General features: G+C 39.6%; 1 protein-coding gene across 11 annotated transcripts in view; it reads left to right on the top strand.

Annotated features, from left to right (window-relative positions):
* Positions 1–1,513: 1,513 nt before the first annotated feature.
* The window catches only part of adgrl2b.1 (adhesion G protein-coupled receptor L2b, tandem duplicate 1), a 95,464-nt gene continuing 80,769 nt past the window's right edge, over positions 1,514–16,208 (top strand). For 6 of the 11 annotated variants that reach the window (XM_074651485.1, XM_074651487.1, XM_074651490.1 and 3 more), the window contains exon 1: positions 1,514–2,208. The gene's annotated coding sequence lies outside the window, so the exon portion shown is untranslated. The remainder of the gene's footprint in view (positions 2,209–16,208) is intronic. The other 5 variants (XM_074651484.1, XM_074651481.1, XM_074651479.1 and 2 more) reach the window with 2 other exon arrangements.

The raw sequence follows: 16,208 nt of genomic DNA, 5'->3' as shown, positions 1-16,208 counted from the left end.
GCGATTAATCATGGAAAATCATGCGATACTTTAATCGATTGACAGCCCTATAGTTTATACACTTAACTCTTAAAGAATAGCTAGTTTCAAGTGCAGAAATGTTGATTAACCTGTCTGATAACATGACCCTGTTACATAGAGTACTTCTTGGTAAACAAAAGCGTCTGGTAAAAAAATGATTTTCTTATCACCTTGATGCACCTTGAAACTTTATGTTTATACACTCCCCAATTAAACCGAGTCTTATTTCAGCCTCATTATTTTGTGTTTTTTTTATCATCAAAAATACTAATTATCAGTAGCATTTTTTTTGGGGGGGTAATGAATGGCCTTGCACTTTTTGTGCACTCCTGATTAAACAGTGGGGAATCCTGATGATTAAAATATAAGGTGCAACATGGGTTTGTTTCAGCTAAAGGAGAAACATGTAACACATGCATGAAATCTGAGCACACACACACACAGTGAGATTAGGAGGTTAATATTAGCCTTAAAGGGGACATATTATAAAAAAGTGAGATTTTCATCTTTTTTTTTATTATAAAGCAGGCTTAAGTCCGATATAAATACTGTGAAAGTATCGAAACACTCAATCCACAGGGAAATACACACAGCCCGTATTCAGAAACTCTGCATTTGAAACAAGCTGTCAGGATGTCTGTCCATTTGTGATGTCACAAATATACAATATTTAGACCCATGTCACAGATATAAACGTAAACATTCTAAATGTGTTCCAGTTTATTTCCTGGTTGCAGTGTATGTGAATTTCATCAGCTGACAGGAAGTACACATGGACCCAAGCTGTCGCCTAGCAATACTATTCCGTCGCAATTCTGTCAAAATGCGCTAAAACGGAGCGTTGCAGACAGACGGTAAATACAGGGTATATTCAGGCCTACAGTATGAGGAAAATAAAGTTATTTTTTTAACATTACAGCATGTAAACATGTTCTAGTAGAAACACAAAATACAAGTATGAACCTGAAAATGAGCACTATATGACCTCACATTAAGGAGGATGCATGTGTGTGCCCATGTAAATTATATAACTATATATTTGTGCTCCCCCCCTTCTTTTTATTTTCTATTAACTTATTTGTTGATTTCATTTATTATTACTCTTGTATTTTTGTACTATTATTTTTTTTTTTTTGTTTGTTATGTGTGTTTTTTGTTGTCGTTTGCTTTGTTGTTGTTTTTTCAACTTTACTCTTTCTTTTTGTCATTATTAATATTGTTATTTCTTTTCTTGGTTTTGTTTTGGTTTTGAATGTTGAGGTTGTTTTCTCTCTAGTGTACTTGATGGGTTTGTCTGTAAAGCACATCTACTTAAAAGTTGGCTTATAGACTGTTGTAATTACAAACAGTGGATTGCATTTTCGAAAACAGCCTTGAAAAAAGGGAAAAATAAAAAATGAGCACGACATGGGACCTTTAATGCGGTTTAAGGCTGTCATAATTAGCACTAGGATCCAGGATCCTCGCTGGGAGGAATCCGCTCCAGGTTTTACGCGCCGCCCTGTTCCAGCCAGCTGCTGCAGAGCAGGAGAACCGGTGCGCCGTTTCTTCCTCCGCCTTGTTTGCCTCCAGTCCGGCTGTAGCTCCGACTGTCTGCACGGCGTGTGGATGAGGCGCAGAGGGAACGACCGGGAGCGCACCGTAAAGCTAGACTCAAGAAGAAGAAGAAGTATCCCTCTCTCCGGGGCTGTTTATCTGTGAACCAGGGCCCACTGGAGACCTCCTAACAGACTTGACGTGCTCGGGAGTTTGATTTTTTTGTAGCAACGCGTCTGGGGCGCATCTCGTCTCCTTGAAGTGATCCTGTTTTATGCGGGTCTCTCTCCGTAGGAAGGAGGAGGAAGGAGGGTGCAAGTATAATCATTACTTTTGAGAACAGACCCCCTCTTCGACATGGAGCTATTCGTCCGGTCCCGGGCGTTTTGGCTTGAAGAAGAGGAGCAGATACCTGCAACAGGAAAACGCACCACCATCTGTCCACAGTGAAGAAGAAAGTGGAGCATGCAGCCGAGCCACAGCCGTCTTTGTGCGACCCGCTGCTGCTTATAGTTTCTGGGGGCCTCTTGTGCAAAAAAAAAAAAAAAGGAGAGAGGAGAAGAGGAGGAGGAGGTGGGGTGCTCCTGGTGTTGATCTGAAATTCACACTCCATGCCGGGGATCCATATTTTGGCACGCAGCACCAAACACAGTAAGTAGCCTTTTTAAAAAAGCGGATGTTTTGAGTCTTTCAAGGGAGATGCTGGGTTATGCCTCCTACTGAATCAATAGCATTTATTTACACTCCCTGGATATCATGAAGGCAAAATGTCAAGAAATAAAACTGGGCCCAAGGGCTCCTCCAGCAGTTTAAAACTGTTGTGATGACATCAATAAGAGCATAGGAGCTATCTATATAAGCTGTGTGTGTGTCTGGAGGCTCCACACTTTTGATTAATAAGTCTCGGCTATTGGGGTCATCCCAATGTGGATTCACCTTGTGTATATCTCTATATAATTTAAATTAAATCCCACTGAAGGATGCATTCTGTTAAAGAAAATGTGTGAAAATGCTTAAAGGTGTTTTCCAAGTGTTACAAATAGGATTATTTTGTATGTAAGATGAACACTGATAAATATGGATATGAATCAAAAAGACTCCAGACTTTTGATTAATATGTAGTTTCTTGGCTATTAGGGTCATCCCAATGTGGATTTACCTTGTGTATATGAGATAAGACATTTACTTTTATTGTCCCAATGGGGATTTTTTTTCCTATATATGACTATATAATTAAAATTAAATCCCACTGAAGGATGCATTCTGTTAAACAATGTGTGAAAATGCTTATATATTAAAGGTGTTTTCCAAGTGTTAGAAATAGGATTGTTTTGTATGTAAGATGAACACTGATAAATATGGATATGAATCAAAAAGCACATATAAAAAAAGCCAAATGAGAGTTGATTTTTATAAGATATTCAGCTGTGATAATAAGCGTGATAACATGGTGAAAAAAAAAAAAAATAGAGCTCACACAAACATCTCCACCCAGTTCCGGGACACCAGGAGCTAAGTAGTTGGATGTCAGTTACTGTCTCCATTTACTTCTCCATTTTGCGGCTATAAAATAAGATCATTTCACAGAGCATGTATAATTCACAGACCTGAGCCAGCCATGTGTGATGATGGGACACACACACACACACACACAGACCATAACACACACACACACACACATACACACAGTTTTTTACAGGCAAAGGGAACCATATCTCATTCTCACGTGAAGCTTTTAGAGATAGGGCCGCATAGAGCTCAGCAAGAAACCCCAGGAGAACAGGACTGTGGCAGACTGAAATATCAAGGTTAAATAACATTTACACATAATCCATACTGTCAATGCCAAATCAGGATAGTGGCGCAAGCTTATATAACTGACAAGTTAGGAAACTGAGAGCTTCCCGCTGCTCTGCATATACTTATATAACAGCTTTCATGCAGGGAAGTATATATATATATGATGACCCTCTCCAAATCCAGTTGTTTTTGGAAACCTAAAAGCGAAAGCGCTCGGCTATTCGGGTTTTGATCTAAGGGAACTGCAACATTATATAAGACATAATGCACAGTGTGAGAAATTGCCTCGCCACCAGACAAATCCGAGCAATTTTTTGAACCATGGTGGTGGAGAAGTTTTTCTGTCAAGCCGGCCATTTTGGGGGGACTGGATTAAAAAAAAAAGTCTGCTGCTTGGCTGGGGATGATGCTGAATGTGGCTGCTTGATGCTGACATGCCCATCAGTGATTCCTGAGGAGGAAAAGGTCATTTTATCCTCCTGCCAGTTGGCCGTAAATGGGATGCTTTACTGGTGAATGTAGATGTTGCACTTTGAAAAATCCTCCTCTGTATTTCACCTCTATTTCTTGAAATACTGGGACAGTGGGTTGTAGGAATTCAAATAGAGGAGGAAGGGGGGGACAAATGCTCTCCCTCCTCCTCCTCCTCCTCCACTTCTCCTCCCTCTCTACCTTCACTCCATTTCTTACCCACCCCAGACGTGCTGGTTTGGTCCATTTGTCTGTGTTGTCTTGGGGAGGAAGTGCCATCTCATCTCACATTGCGCAAATGGTTTCAATGCATGCTAGTGTGAATTCTAGCGGGTTTTTGTAACTGCCAATTTCCATATCAAAGTGTCTGCATTTCAATAGGGAGAACTTGAGCTACCAGCCCCCTTTCCTCTAAGCAGTTTTGTTCTGATGGAGTGTTGCTGCTGCTGCTGCTGGTGGTGGTGGTGGTGGTGGTGGAGGCTTCTGACAGGATTGCTGGACACTGCAGTTGGTTGTGTGTGTGTGTGTGAGAAGCAAGTGTTTGTGTTGGAAGCAGATTTAGTGTGGATTGGGAGAATTTGTTGGCCATAATCTTACACCAGAAGCCATGTATTTAGCGGAAATGTTGGATGCCGTTCAGACGTGGTTATGTTAAAAAGATTTTGTCCATGTTACAACATTTCCCCCAGTATTCCTCAGCAAGAGCAAAGAAAGCTCTGTATTTTATTTTCAAGGAGAACCCACTGCATCCATGGCGAGAGAGAGAGAGAGAGAGAGAGAGAGAGAGAGGAAAAAAGCCTAAATAACTTGAGGAAAATCTATTAACATATTTTGTCTGGTATTTCTCTAAAAATGCTCCCAAATGAATTTGTTTTCAGGTGCAAAATAAATGGCTTAATTCCACATTCAGTGAGTGTAGATGCAAAGACGCAGAGCGTTCGAGCTTTGTGAGCGACTCTGAGCACCTAGCGGTGTCTGATTGTTTTTCTGTCGCAGAGATAATATTTATTTCCCATTCAGTGCAGCTGTTGTTTGTCGGTGAAAGAATGCGGCAAGACACTGTTTATTTTTGATAGATTTCTTCTTTGTCTCGTGATACATGGCCCAAATGTTCTCTGCAATTTTAGGCAGGGCTTAATAGAGGAACATTTTGACCAAGCACAAAGAGAAACAAAAAAAAGTGCTTTATCGCCTTTGTGCGTGCCTTTACTTTGGAAGTAGGATCAGCGCAGGTTAATAGTGAAAGAAAGTGCAGCGTGTGAGATGTTATTACACAGAGACAGGGAATGTAAATGCCATTGGGAGCGCAGTAGGGGTCGGTGGCCCCTTCATGGTCATCCCGCTCCCGGGTAATAACATGAGCCAACTGCACCCCAACCTGCTGGAGAAGAGAACTTGCTCCTTCCTTTGTTCGGACAAAATAACATCTCAAAAAAGGAGCCAAGAGTGGGAGTTTTTGAACCCAGAGAGCAGGAAGGGGGGAGAAAAAAAAGAGAGGACTTCACCTGCCATCTTCACTCACGGCGGGCGGGTTTGACAGCTGTCTTGTTCAGTTCCTCTGACAAGCTCGCCTGTGAAAAGTTGAGCAAACAAATGGACGGAGAGAGGGAGTGATGAATAATGGTAGATGAGAGACAGTTTTGATTGCAATTGTCTTCAGAGGACAAATACCCTTCACATCAACTTGTGATGTTCAGTGCATTTTCTGACGATTTGTGTAATTCCTGTTTCCCGTTGTACTGACTTCACACCAGTCTTCTCCTGTTAGTCATTTCTCCTACTATAACTTCTGACAAATCCCAGAGAATAGGACTCTCTTTGTTGAGGCTAGAAAAAAAGAGTGGGAAATCACGCTGTGGTGAAGCTGGGCCGAGGCCTGGTTGTTCAAATTATTAAAAGGCTGCTGAGGAGGAGAAGGTGCATGCATTCTGCTCTGTTGGTGGAGAAATTGGCATCGGTGCTGCTCCTAAAGATGGATTTCTTCCTGGGTGAGTGTTGATGCAAAATGGTCTCGAGTCTAGAAAGTAGTCTCTGACACCAAGCCTGACATTTACCGGTGATGTGGTGAAGAGGCGCCCCACAAAAAAATATATTTTTGAAACAACATCGAAGCTGTTTCGCATTTGGCCAAAGAAAGAATAAAAACACACAACAGAGGAGCGAAAAAAAGCAAAGGGCATTTTGTTTTTTTTACCAAAGTGCTTTGGGGTAAATTTCTCATTTAACTGCAAAAACCCATCATAGCCATTTTGTGGCTTGCCTCAAAAATAAAGAGACAGATGACTGGAACGAATGATTATGCGTTTGGGTAGTTAACCCGATGGATGGATATATGGTCTCGCTCCTTTTCACCAAGAAAATACATCTGAGGGAGAGAGAAATCTACCACCTCCTGTGTTTAAAATGACAGTTAACTTTCCCCCACTGGTTCAAAATGGATGTTTAATGATCAACAGAGGCTTGCAGCTTATAGGTCTGGCAGTCACGCTGGCTCTCATCGCAGAGCCTCTGCTAAGAAAGCTACCCCCTCTGTGTTGTTAGAGGACGCTCCTGCTCAAAACGAGGCTGATTCTTGAGTGATGGATCATCAGAGGTCTCTTCTGTGGGATGTGTGTTAACCCTTTGGTGCGTGCACATCTCGCCCAGTTGGGAGCCGTTGGCGGCGTGTGATGGATGTGTCCCGGGTCTTTAGGCTCCATATATCAGGAGATTAGCACTGACCTGCGAGTTGTCTGGGCCGCCCTCGGAGCTTCTTCTCCAACACTGGCTGCGATTAGCATACGAGGACACTGCTCTGTCTCAGGGGGATACAAAGATAGTGTGCTTTATTTGGTTCTGTCGTAGTATAGGTCACAGGAAGTGTGCAGATTAAAGGCTGAAGGCTTTGTGTTGGTATTAGGTGTATCTTGACAGGTCATCTGTCTTCAACCGAGGAAATGCTTCCCTCTTCCCCAAATTCCTAAATAGTATCATATAATTATCCTCGAAATTGAGGTTCAGGCCATGCTTCACTGCAGAAAAATCTCTCCCTGTCATCCTCCACTGTATTCATGAATCACATAAAAATGCAAATCACTCCGCTGATGTGGTGTAACATTGTTATTTCTCATTTTGCATCGAAAAGAAAGAAAATGTAACAGGTATACACCCAAACTCATGTTTTATTTTCCAAATGAGTAATCTTCAGCGCCTCGGCACGTGATCGAATTCTTATTAAATGCTTTCACATGAACAGCAAAGGTGCATTTGCTTCCCGAGGAATCAGTTTTTTCGGTGTATTGAAAGGCTAAATTTAATATTTTTTTAAGCAGATTCTCTAAAAATGATGATAAATTCCTTTTACATTTAGTGCTCTCATGCTCCAACACTTCCATCCAAGTGTATTGATGCATTTGTTATCTTTAAGCATAGAAAGAATGCTTTTAATGCCAATTTCCATAGAGCTGTTTTCATGTTTAAAAAGGGGCACGGGATCACCTGTAGGCTGCCTGTTCTTCGTCTAATGGCTATTTGATGCCTACTTGTTGTCACCTGGTGTCTTGTGATGAGAAGCCAATGTGTTTTCAAGGTGAGGAGATATTGTCATAGCCCCTCGAACGTTCCCTGGGCCTTGATTGGCAGGCGTTGTCACAGAGGATGAGAAGCGGTGGGAGTCGCACAGCAAAGAGAATCTATTACCTAGGATGGCAAGGCGTGCTTTCACAATGTGTCAGTGCAGTCAGCCATCTTGCTCTCTCTCTCTGTCTGTGGAATAGTCCCTCCTCGGCGCAGCGAGGGAACAGCTTTCAAGTTTAATTTTGGTGGCTGCCATAAGTCATTTTATTGACGATACTCGGGTTTCATACTATGATGAATTATCACGTAAAACCCAAAACATTTAAAAGTTCGTCAGCAGCGGTGTGTAATCTGTTTATGATTGCTGGCAGTCAACATTAAAAGAAAAAGCGAAATATTTCAACTTAAATGGCATCCTGGCAGAAAAAGAAAAAAGCAATATAGAACTCAGAAAACTCAGCTGAGCCCTTTCTGGTATAGTCGTGTTGATTTCCTGCATTTCAAAAGCCTCCTTAATACAGAGAAAGAGACTGCGGACTCTGTGAGTTTCAGTGAGAGAAGGAGGCTTGTTGTTGATCAGCCAAGCAAATCAGATCTTGATATTTGAAGAGTTGAGTTGTGATTGCTAATCACTCCACTGCTGAGTTTTAATTAGGAGACTCATAAGCATTATGTCATTTCTCAGCAGAGCATAGTCAAGCATCAGATGTACTTGAGAGAACAAATAATTAGTTTTCTTCCTAGTCAGGGGCTACAAAAACAATCAGTGTTTTTTTTTATATTTGTACTATAGATCAATGAGGATTTTATTGTATGTACTTATGGAAATGATTAAAATATTGCAGCTTGTTTGTGTTTCATGTGAGCTTGTGTACTTACACCTTATCTTAAATCATATTTTGACCTTATTAAGGGATAAAAAAGACTTATTTGGAGCACAGCAGACACTTTTTTCACACCCAAAGAATCTAATCTTTAAGACTATTTTCTTTGAGATGGTGCTATAGATTGGACTGAGCTTGTTGTCAATGGGTAGGTTTCTGTCCTGTGCTCCTAAGACCTTTGTTAGGACATTTTAATTACAGCAGAGCTGGATGTAATTGATCTAGGCTTAGAGGGATTTCACTGTCAATGAGAATTAGCCTGGGCGTTAATACAGCCCACCAAATGCTTCCACCTCTGTGCTGCACTCACACACACTCACACACACACACACAGGGCCGGTGGAGGCGAGAGGAGATGTGTCTTCTTGTTGACTTTCCCTTAATTCAGCGAGGCGTCCGTCTTTTATGCGTAATGGTTAAATCAGCCTCGCAAGGCCGGCTAACACTACGTCCACCCTCTGCCTCCACTTTAACATATCTGTTGCCAACACTGTCGCCACCTGGAGTGTCCTCTTACGGAGCACTTTCTTCATGGTTCCGTGTTGTCACCCACAATCTTTAAATTTTTATAAGGCTGTTAGATAATGCTTCCCGATGAGGGTGAATTATTGATGGTCTTGTTCGTACGAGTGGGACAGGGCAGGCTTTTAACTCTCTGAGCTGCTGGGTCTCTTATCCGGTAACTAAGGGACACCGCGCAAACACCCAAAGGAATGATGTACTGGAGGAGGAAAAAAAAACGGAGGCGGGGGGCTGAAAATAAAATAAAAGAAGCATGCATCCTTTCCACTACTGTTGGGCTAAGCCTCACAGCACAAGGGAAACTTGGCAGCCGAGAAAAGCATTGCATCTACAGAAGCATTTTCTCTGTTTTTGAAGCACTGAGCATGGTATGGTGGCTGTGTGTTTGTTGCTTATATTTGTTGGTTTATATGGGAGTACACACACAGCACTCTGGCCCTGCTTTTTTAATTTTGTACAGGCAAATATTTGAAGGTAGTTACTTTTGTTAAAGTGTCAATCCGTGTGATTTCAGTTCTGGTTGATTTTGAATTTTTTTTTTGAGTGAAAACGATGGAATTGTGCTTAAAGTTTAGCGGTTTTGAGACTTTTTGTTGATACTGAAGCTTCAACTTTTCAGAAATGTGTGCATAGTTCCAATTTTGTGTGTGTATACAATGTAAAAAAACTGTAATACAGCATTTTTTTCCGGGAATGTCGCCACAGCTGACACCCGGTTGTTAATACTGCAAATTTATAAATATTCCATCAGTGGGCCATAGGATCAATCACCATTCTGTTACCTCCTTGATAGCGACTTATCAGACATTTATTTAAATGAAAATCTTCGAGATTGACACAGGATGCTCAGTCAGTAATGTGATGTGAAGCTGATTTTTAGAGTTTGAGTGGACATTAGGGGTGGGAATCACCAGAGGCCCCACGATACGATATAATCATGATACTTAAATCACAATGCGATCTTATTGCGATTTTAAACATTGTGCGATATGCTGAGTTTTGCGATAAGATATATTGTGATTTATTACCTTTTTTCAACTACAAATTATGCAGTGTCTTAAGATCTGTTTTATTTTATAAGGTGCAGTTTTCACTCTGTTCATCTCAGAGTTTTCATTCACATATCTTGAGGTCAGAGGTCAAGAGACCCCTTTTAAAAATAGCCATGCCGGTTTTTCCTCGCCAAAATTTAGCATAAGTTTGGATCGTTATTTAGCCTTCTTCCTGACAAGCTAACTTGACATGACATGACCAATTGATTCCTTTGGTTTTCTAGTTTCATATGATACCACTATCTTCACTCTAGCTTTAAAACTGAGCCTGCTACAACCTCTGAAAGACAGAGTAGTGGTCGTCGGATTGTGAAGAGGTTAATAGTTTATATAATAAAAGCTCGATACTTGATTTATCAATACAATATTGCCACACAATTTATTGCAATACTATGCTGTATTGATTATTCCCCCCCACCCCTAGTGGACAATTACACTTTGTAGCCACTAGAGTTGAAATGATTAGTTAATTAATCAATAAGTCAATTCTCTGCTCTTCTCTGTTTTGTATCACTGTAAACTGAATATCGACTGTCGGTCGGACAAATCAAGCAATAAGAAGATGTCATCCTGGGCTCTGGGAACTCATGACAGATGTTTTTCTCAGTTTTCTGACATTTCATACAGTAAAGGATTCATCTATTAATCGTAACAAGGATCAACGGATTAATCGAGAATGAATGTAATGGTAGGTTGCATCCCTAGCAGTTAACTGGCTGGATGTTGCAGAGCATCCACAGTTCAAGGGGCTTTCTTGAACTGTTAAACCAAAAATAAATTATTCCATAATTTCAAAATAGACTATTTTTTTTAAATATGGAGTTCTTTTTTGGTATATCATTGGTCCAAGGCAACATAAACAGTATTTTTGAACATTTATTGGAGGAAAAAAAACACACAGCCAAGAGTTTAATCTGTTTTTAAACAGTGAAATGACGGTTTGACCCTGAATGACAAACAGTGTAACATGCTGCACACACAGAGTGACGGTGTAATACACCAACATTGCTGTATTTCAGTGAAATCTGTCCTTCATTACTAAATGTACGCCCGTACACCCTGACAGCTGTCCTGATTCTTATAGCACTCACTTTCATCATTGTTCCAATTCAGTCTCTCTACACTGGTACGGCCCTTCAGTTTGCATCACAAAGGAGCGAGGCAGAAAAAGTTTGTGGAAATGCTGGCAAAGCGTATAATTTGGCATACTGAAATTCAGCGGTATTGTCCTTTTAAGATACATTCAAGGCTCCATTTTAACATTCATTTAGAGAAGAGGATGTTTTTCGGGCATAAAAAACGCTACATTTTGGCTCTGTAAACAGACTGTCTTTTGTCAAAATCTCACAGATTTGGGGCATTTAAGACATGAAGTCTGGCCAACGTTGCATTCCAAGATTAGACCCAAATTTCTGGGAACTTATCTAGTTTTTTTAGAGGCTATGTTGTGTAATTATGTTGTATTTTTGTCCATTGTGACTTGTTAAAGCTCAGGTTGCATCAGAGAGGAGGAAAGTATGTTTTCAGCTTTTTCTTTTAACAGCAGGGATGAGTCTCTAACTGTTATGAAGGAAGAGGCATTTTAAGCCCACCGGTAAACCAGCAGTGGTCCATCTTTCAAAATGAAAATGAAGTGCTTTACAGCTGAATCAGGGGTAGTAAGTCTTAAATAATATCCCTGAGACAGGCGCGGCGAAGAAAGGAAGAGAACAAGAAAGTAATTATGTACACAGAAACAAGAAAAACAAGTCCATCCAGTTCCCATTTCCCAATGGAAATGCTGCGGATTGATGCCTGTGTCTTGGTTTCCAAAGGAACAGACAGAGTGGGTGGACAAATTAATAGAAACCAATACTGAGAAAAATGACTTTAAATTGAATACAAGCACGAAACCCGTCCAGGCCTACAGCACGCGTGTGCATATTAAGTCCATGGCTCATTTCCAACTCAATACAGGCAAACCGTAAAGCTGGACAATATTGGTAAAAGATATTAGCTTGATATTTTAAGCCATGGTGAAATACTGTATCTCTACAAAAGGATTTATCTAATTAGAGCAGTGACTCAGAATAATCTTCCTCTAATAAATGCTATTAGATTTGAACAGGCCAGCACAAATATGTTCTCATTCAAGATTATAAAGCATTTTCTAATAACGTTTTGACAAATTCAATTAAAATTTTGAATCAAGTTCTGCCAGTCCCTCCAGGATCTTTTTGTGATTATTACAGCTCAAAATACATGAACCAGAACACAAAGCACATCTGTGAACTTAATGTTGTTTTCCTTCTTTCTTTCTTTCAAACATTCATAGGATGTTTTTAATGTTCCCCAATTCCCAAATCAGAGCACACACACTGACATTAGCTGCCACTACTAACATGTCATTATATTCTCTTTCACTCTTTTCTTTATTGAAATGTAACTGCATTTCAGTTGCCTCTGTGGTGGCTGTTATCAAGTTGAATGATCAGTTATGTGTCCGCTTCAAAAGAGGCTAATCACCACTTTTTAAACTGAATTGATGCAACTACCAGTTCCAAACAGAGATTGCCTGAATAGCTGGTGTATCAGCCACGGAAAGTAAAAAATAATTTAAGGTGACATTGGAGGCGGTATTCAGAAATTATGGCAACATAGTGCTGGGTATTTTTTTTTTGGAGTAATGAGTCACTGGAGTTTTGGTACCAATACTTTTTTAGATTTTTGGAGGAATATAATTTTTGTTCCTTCTTTTAGAAATTTCTTTTACATATAAATGCCAAAGAAATATGAAATTGTGTCTAAGCACAAGCAGCCGAACAAAACTTTGCTTAAATAAAATAGTCAAAACTTGTCAAAATCATGATTTGAAGCTACACTTCATTTTTTTTTTACATTAACAATGGATCTAAAGACTACATGTAATGTGAAAAGGGTCGCTCATAGTGACGAACCCACAGAAAATGATCATTCCAATCTGCAAATCTCCACACCACGAGTCTTTCATCTCATTGTTTTGGTTTTTACGGCCCACAACTTAACTGTTTTGGTCTCACGGCTCTCATAGCATAATTTTTTTCGACTGCAGCAGGAAGCTGTTTTGTTTTGTTTTTTTATAAAAAAGCTACAAAACCCACTTTACCTTTACACCTGCCCAACACCAAATGCCATGCAGACAAAGGTAGCAATTAGCTGGTGAACATAGTGGAGCATTAAACAGCTAAAGAGACACATATTTCCCTCAGGAGTTGGTAGAGAGCAAAAACAGAGCTGAAAGGAAATTACAAATAACATACAAATTAATGCTAATGTCACAATCACAAATTTCTAAATCAAATAACTACAGAAAAATACAAATCTGAGAAAGCATTCAAAGGCAACTTTCAGTTTTTGTCACTCAGTTTTTTGTGTCAGACAAAAGTCCTGCACATTTTTTCCCCGTGGTTTAAAGGAGCAGTGTGTAGCATTTAGGGGGACCTATTGGCAGTAATGGAATATATAATAATAAGTGTGTTTTCTTTAGTGTATAATCACCTGAAAATAAGAATCGTTGTGTTTTTGTTACCTTAGAATGAGTCGTTTATATCTACATAAGGAGCGGGTCTTCTTCACAGAGCCGGCCAGCGTGTTTCTACAGTAGCCCAGAACGGACAAACCAAACACTGGCTCTAGATACGACCATTCATGTTTTGGTGTCGGCCACCGTAGTTCTCCTACACGCTTGGCACACGGGAGAAGTTTCAGTTGGTTGCAATCTGCAACCTCACCACTAGATGCCCCCAAATCCTACACGCTGCACCTTTTAAGCTGTGTTCTCCTTTCATGAACCACAAATCCAGCCGAGGAAAAGTCTCTTCCACTGGCTGCGCTGAGTTTGCTCCATGCCGGTGTCCAGGATGGCGATAGACTACAATCCGTGCAATCAGTGCCAAGCTTTCATAATAAAAACAATCCAGGTGGCTGATCATGCTTGATAATATTAGCTGATTTAGGTGTTAAAATACTGCCCGATCATTTTCATTTCTGATTTCTCCAGATAAAACAACAACTTTTTTTTTTTTTCACCCACTGCCCGCCCACATTTAGGTTATTTTTACCCGCGTTTGTACCCGTGAATTTATATAAATGTATTTTTTTTACCCATTACACAACTCATTTACTGTTTACCCAGTGCAGGACTCTGACAGACACTTGAATAATAACACAATAGAACACCCACAGCTGAAGATCATTGTCTTTACAACAAAGCAGGTATTGATGTTGAAGACGCCCTTTAGAAAACACTTCCATTCAAGTCCAAGACACAAACATGCATTGTTACCTGGTTTATAAGCAAAGAAATGAGAAACTGAAAGAATGAGATGATGTTAAGCGTTTCTTGCACTTTCTTTTCTGCATTCTGATGAGTTTACCTGCAGAAAAAAAAAATGTGTGCTGTCGACTGTTAAACGCGGCGGTGGGTCTATAATAGCATTGGCAGGCATCTCATGGGACTCATTAGGACTGACGATTACTCCACACCGTTTCTGTAATGGCCAAGGTGTAGGAGACAATTTTATAGGACTACTGTAGCAGCAGCACTGTGTTTTGCAGTGGTTTCATAAATGAAATGAAATTCCCGGTATGGTTTCCTCCGTCACCAGATCTAAACAGTATTTAACATCAAGGGAAATCCTGCAGAGCCGAGTGTGAAGTCGAATTTCCACCTCCTTCTTCCTCTTACACAAGCAGAGACTTTACTTCTCCAAGAAAATTACATACTTCAGGACTTGTAGATACTGCAGTCACACCAACCTCTTGTAAAGTCTTTATATATTTATATGTTAATAGGTTTTTACTCACTCTAGCACTTCCACATTGATCTTTAGGGGTTACATTTCTTTAAAGGCATAATTAACCCTTTTAATTCACTATCTTAATGTAGTTGGTATGTATTGTCTGAGGACAAAGTGGAAAGTAGGTCTTGATAATTATGTAATATCATCATACATTGACTTCATTGAATTCTATTGTGCCATATTGTGATACCATTTTACGATATTGTGTTGTCCTAATTAACGATTCCATAAAATGAGTAGTGGACGTTTTTATTTTACATGTGTAAAGAGTTTTTCAGGATTTAATACATAATATTACAGTTAATTAAGAGTTGTCATTGACAGTTTAATCGTTTGGTCTATAAAATTATACAAAATAGTCAAAAAATGGCAAACGCAATTTCCCAGAATCCAATGTAATGTCTTTAAATAGCTTGTTTTGTTTGACCAACAGTAAAAAAAAATCTCGAAACGTTAATTTTACAGTGATATGAAACGGAGAAAAACAACCGATACTTAAACGATTCTTTTGTTAGAAAAATAGTGGGCGATTAACGCTCTGTCGATTGACTAATCAATTCTCATTGATTCAGCCCTAGGTTATTTTTCATGTAATTGAGTTGCAATTAAGTTAGTTAGTTATTTTGCACTTATCTTACGTGCACTAAGGTAACAGTTTATTTGGTACACTGAGCTAAAATAAATGCAGTTTAATACTTTTTAACAGTTATAATGTTCAGTTTTTGTTGAAATTCAACTTTATGGTCATTTTAAAAGGCTGTTGTGGGATTGTTGAATTGTGAATGTATTTTGATATCAGAAAAATATTCGTATTTATATTGTGATATTGATTTAGACCCTTGTATAAAGTGATTTGTGCCTCGGTGTGTTTTATAACTTCAAACAACCAACGTGTGCTTACTTTATTTAACAAATTGTCCCTTGCTAATTTCTTGTACAAGCACAACTCACAAGCAACAATTCAGTGTTGTCACTGTGCAGCATTACAGCCCTGAATTAAGGCGAATTAATGCATGTCAGTCACTAAAGACGCTGAATGAATGGAGACCACACAAACCGTCCGCAGTTAGAATGCAGCCCATGTGCTGACCATGCATAGGTAATGCAAAGCAGACGGGATTTTGGACAAAAACTTTAAGCTTTGCAATGAATCCACTACAGACGGTGATGAAACCAGGGGGATGAATCGCGTACGTGAAGCGAGTCATGAAGTTGTCGTCGTCACTGCATGAAATTGTTTCCAGCTGAAAGAAACCATATAACTTTAAATAGCTTCTTAAATCAATAAGATGCACCGAGCATGAAGTGTAAATCAGGATGTCAGGAGACGTAAAATGTTTGATTAACAGTTAATGTTCCTGTGATTAAAAATAAAGTTTCACTTTATAACACAACACATTAACATAACAGCTGTGTGGCTGAAGGAGGATTTGGAGAGGCTTGTACTTCTGGCAGATCTGAGTTAATTGTAGTAGGTGCTACATGAGTTTTACACAAAAATAACTTGTGTTACATTTTTTAAAACTTTAGAAATGGTTTTATTTGAG

Source organism: Sebastes fasciatus, chromosome 11, assembly GCF_043250625.1.
Source record: "Sebastes fasciatus isolate fSebFas1 chromosome 11, fSebFas1.pri, whole genome shotgun sequence".
Classification (NCBI taxonomy): domain Eukaryota; kingdom Metazoa; phylum Chordata; class Actinopteri; order Perciformes; family Sebastidae; genus Sebastes; species Sebastes fasciatus.
The sequence above is the reverse complement of the archived record's forward strand: the minus strand, read 5'-3'. Positions and strand labels throughout refer to the sequence as shown.